The sequence below is a fragment of the Triticum dicoccoides genome, chromosome 4A, assembly GCF_002162155.2.
Source record: "Triticum dicoccoides isolate Atlit2015 ecotype Zavitan chromosome 4A, WEW_v2.0, whole genome shotgun sequence".
Taxonomy (NCBI): Eukaryota; Viridiplantae; Streptophyta; class Magnoliopsida; order Poales; family Poaceae; genus Triticum; species Triticum dicoccoides.
In genome coordinates this window covers 4,868,986-4,874,181 of record NC_041386.1, presented here as the reverse complement: position 1 = coordinate 4,874,181, position 5,196 = coordinate 4,868,986, and positions in this window count along the sequence as shown.

Genomic DNA, 5,196 nt, shown 5'->3' with positions numbered 1-5,196 from the left:
GACGCACGCGGTGCGGGAGACTCCCCTGGTCGCCATCCATGAACGCGGCGACGAGGGCTCTGCTTCCTCCTCTCCGGCGATGGGCTGCTGTTGTGGTCTCGTGCGGGGCTGGGCCAGTGGCAGGGGGCAAAACTAGTGGTTTCAAGGTGGGCGGGTGGGTGGGGAAGCTAGTTGGAGTGATATGGGCTTCGCTGCCGAGCTGCCCATCGTCGGCACAAGGTTATTGCTTGAAAGATAGTGGATGTCACCTAGAGGGGGGGTGAATAGGCGCTTTAAAATAATTACGGTTTAGGCTTCACTAGTAGAAAAAGGGCCTGTTGTCCCGGTTCGTAAGGGCCTTTTGTCCCGGTTCCGGAACCGGGACTAAAGGGTCGGTACTAATGCCCTGTCCCTTTAGTCCCGGTTCAATCCAGAACCGGGACAGATGGGCCTCCACGTGGCCTGTGCGCGGAGCCCAGGCAGGAGGGCCTTTGGTCCCGGTTGGTGGCACCAACCGGGACCAATAAGCATCCACACGTCAGCATTTCTGTGGCTGGGGTTTTTGTTTTTTTTTGAAAGGGGGGGGGGGTTTGGGGGTTGGGACAATTCCATTTCTGCCCCTAATTTCAATATATGCTCAAATTTACCCCTCTGCTGTTAGTTGCCCTTATAGAAATGCCCTTCTGCGCCATTATCGTATGGTCAAACAGCTTTGACCACCTCGAAAAAATAGCAAAAAAAGTCAAAAAAATCAGAAATTTTGTGGGATCGAAGGTACTCAGGTTTGCAAGGTGCGTGCAAATTTTCATGTTGTTTGGACATTCTAGGAGCTCGTGGTGAAGGAAAAACAGTAAATATATGCGTGTGAACCGTAAATTCAAAAAAATAGCAACAAAATTCAAAAAATACGAATTCTTTTGGCATCCAAGATGCTTAGGTGTGGAAGGTGTGTGCAAATTTTTTTGTGTTTGGACATTGTAGGAGCTCGTGGAGAAAAAAACAAAATTTGTCTCAGAAAAAAACTTGTAACAAATACACTATTTTGGTTTTTTTGCGAGAGCTCCTCGCATGTCATTTCATAACAAAATTTTGCACACGCTTTGTGCCCCCGAGCATCTTGGATGCCAAAAAATTTCATATGTTTTTGAATTTTCTTGCTATTTTTTTGGATTTACTATTCAAATATGTACAGATTTATTGTTTTCCTTTGCCACGAGCTCCTGATATGTCTAAATAGCACGAAAATTTGCACGCACCTTGCGCACATGAATAGCTTCAATCCCACAAAATTTCAGATTTTTTTGATTTTTTTACTATTTTTTTCGAGATGGTCAAAGTTGTTTGACCGGACGGTAACGGCGCAGAAGGGCATTTCTATAAGGGCAACTAACGGCAGAGGGGCAAATTTGAGCATACATTGAAATTAGGGGCAAATTTGAGTAGTGGGTTCCAGTTAGGGGCAGTAATGTAATTGTCCCTTGGGGGTTTTGGGGGGTTAATTTAGGTGTTTCATATATTGTGTTAGCTAGCTATAATTAATAGAGAGAAGTGTCCTCTCTTATGTCCGTGCTTGGTCGACGCTACGTACTATACATACGTATAGAGAGGACTAGACACGCTAGCTAGCTAGTAAGCAAACGAAGGAAACAGAAGATCGTCATGAACATATATGCATACAGAGAGAAGTGATATCGACCACCTCTCCTTCTCCGAGAGACTGGTCGAACAACAAGTTCTTGTATATCTATCCGACACTACCGGCTACATATATACAATAATTATCTCTTACAAATATAATCTCCTAACATACGGACTCATGGTCCACATAGTATTCTCCGTCTTCAGCGATCACGTGGTCAAGAAAGAATGCCGTCAATTCCTCTTGAATTGCTCGCATGCGAGATGGTGCTAGGAGTTCATCCCGCTTCCGAAACATCTAATTTGAAGAAGGGGGTCAATACACACACACACACACACACACACACACACACACATATATATATATATATATATATGAATGAATGAAACTCAACACAAATGATGGTAATAAAATAAAATTGTGAATGTTGTTATTTACGCACTTCATATTGTTCGTCAGAGTAGCCCCGCTCACAGGTCGTGTGGCGGATGGACTCGCAAACATAGTATCCACAGAAATCATTCCCTTGTTCCTGCCACAACCACTTTACAAGAAATAGAGGTCAATCAAACTGATAAGCAAGAATGCCAAATGGTATTGATGAAACTAGCGCTTGAATCAATAGGAGATGCGCGGAACATGCTACTATAGTACTTACTTTCGGGTGTCTAAATTGCAGCTTCTTCGGGAGTCCCGGAGCTTTTTTGGTGAATTTTTTCCAAACCCTGCCAGACAAAGAAAACAATTATTGATATATCAGGAAATGAACAAAGTTGCTGATATGGTGGATAATGATCGATTTAACTTACTTCTCGAGCATTTGAATCATGTCCGCATAGTCCTGGGGATCTTTTCGTCTTGAGTCTAAGACAGTTACTAGTCCCTGCTCAAGCTTAATCTCTAGGAGAATATAGTGGAAACTGCACATGCATGCATAACTCATCAATTACATTACTATAACCTTGACTAATATATAACGAAAACCGAATACGCACAAGACAGTAACACTCACTTGAAGTTGTAAGGAAAGAGTATTATATCTTCATTTTCACTTATTACCAACGACTGTAGCAAGTTGGCCTCGGTATCTGCGGCATGAAATTTAACCTGAGTTGCATCTATGATATTTGTGTTAATGAATCCAATATCACCGATTTGTCGTTTCTTCAATTCGACGATCTTCAATTTGCATAATATAGTGAGAATAATTATAAATACATGCAATGAAAAAGCTGAGTTATATAGAGAGACTTAATGACAGAAGTAGTACTACTTACAGACAGTAGCAGGTGACCGTTGCTTTATCAAGGGCTAATTGATTGAAAAACTGAAAGAACTCCTCAAATGGAACAGGCAACAGATCAATTCCAACGAGGTCATGCTCCTTTTTAACTCTCACATACAAAGTACTCCTCCCCCCAGACTCTCTGCAGATTTTCAAGTACCAATCATGCAATCTTCGCATCATCGTTGATAGAGATCTTTCATCTTTGACGAGAGGCTTCCCGTACTCGTATCTTTGTATCTGCACCTCCATGAAATCATAATGTACATCGTCGGGAAGGTAATCTCCAAGATTGCTATAACTGGGCACCATCCTCGGATCATTAGCGACGATGTCGCTAGGCACCTTGAGCGGGGGGCACGATTGCTTGCTTGTTCGCTGAGCTGTGCAATTTGTTTCCCAGCTCGTCGTTCTTTTCGCCTTTGATCACCGACAGTACTTCCCGACCGCTCCGCTTCGGCAAATTCCTTTCCAATAATGCGGTCATAGTTTCCTTTCGACGGAGACTTGGGTGGTTTTGTCAGGGCAGCCAGAGTGCGCTTCACTTTCACCGAATCTACCTTCTCCTCCAGAGGTGGATGTTTCTTTGCTTTCACCCCGTCAAAGAAGTTCCTCACTTCTTCTCGCGCGATCTCGGCGTTCTCCTCTGGGGTCTTCTCGTATGGTAAATTCTCTAGAGTCTTCAGAGAAGGACCGAATCTGTATGTCCTCCCGCCTCTGGCTGTACTGCTAGACGCCGGCAGAGCAGACGGAGCGGTTGTCTTCTTTACTTGCTTACGAGGCGGAGAAGGACTACGACACGCCGGAGCAGCCGGAGCAGCCGGAGCGGCGGCAGGTCTCTTCCGCCCTTGCTGACGAGGCAGAGAAGGAGGAGGCTGGCTGCTCGGGCGCGCCGGCGCAGGCGGAGAAGGAGGCGGAGTGCCGCCACGCGCCGGAGAAGGAGCGGGCCGAGTGCCCTGATCATCGCTCGCCGGGGGAGGAGGCGGTGGAGGATGCGGAGTGCCCTGACTCGTCGGAGGAGGCGGAGGAGGCGGAGGCGTCCAGTTCGGAAGGTTGATGAGCTCCTTCCGCCATAGGCATGGAGTCTTCGGAGCAGAACCCAACCGAGTCTCCCCTTCACCGGTAGGGTGGTCAAGCTGGAGGTCCTCAAATCCCTCCATTATTTCATCCACCATCACCCTAGCATATCCTTCTGAAATCGGTCAGCAGTGAAAAGTTGCATCGGGTTCAGTAGGAAAAACAGAGCCAACAGTCGTCTTGACCTTCATATTAATCCATTGCGTTATAAGGTGGCAATTTTGAGACTCCGTGATAGCATCCATGGGATAGCTGGCAGGAGCCGTCAAGACATGCTCCGGCTGAAGCAGCTCGGTGGAAGCCACGCTGCTTCTCCGCTGAGATGGCGGGGTAGCTTCAGGGGAAGCTTCGGCAGTTCGTTTGCTGCGATTTGCTTCTCATTCCTCTATCGCTTGTACCCTTGCTTGCAGCGCCTGCATTTGGGTCTGCTACACTTTTTTCCTCCTCTCCTGGCATTTGTAACCGCCTGCGTCCGGAAACCCAACCTTCCACGGAATGGAGCCTGGCGTGCCTCGTGTCCGTCCAGGGTGCTCAGGATTCCCGAGGGCCATTGTGAGCTCGTCGTTCTCTCTGTCTGGAACGAACGTCCCTTGCTGCGCTGCTTCGATATACTGCTGAAACTTCTTGACTGGTATGTCCATTTGATCGTTCGTCCAAATGCACTTCCCTGATACAGGGTCCAAGGTTCCGCCAACCCTGAAGAACCAAGTCCGGCAATGGTCTGGCCAGTTAATTGTCTCTGGTTCGATCCCTTTATCAGCCAGATCATTCTCAGTCTTGGCCCACTTAGGCCGGGCTACGAGGTAGCCACCTGACCCCGTGCGATGGTGATGCTTCTTCTTCGCAGCATTTTGCTTGTTTGTCGCCGACATCTTCTTGTTGGGGATCGTAGCAGAAATTTAAAATTTTCTATGCATCACCAAGATCAATCTATGGAGTAATCTAGCAACGAAGGGAAGGGGAGTGCATCTACATACCCTTATAGATCGCTAAGCGGAAGCGTTGCAAGAACGCGGATGAAGGAGTCATACTCGTAGCGATTCAGATCGCGGTTGAATCCGATCTAAGCGCCGAACCACGGCGCCTCCGTGTTCAACACACGTGCAGCCCGATGACGTCTCCTACGCCTTGATCCAGCAAGGGGAGAAGGAGAGGTTGGGGAAGACTTCGTCCAGCAGCAGCACGACGGCATGGTGGTGGTGGAGGAGCGCGGAAC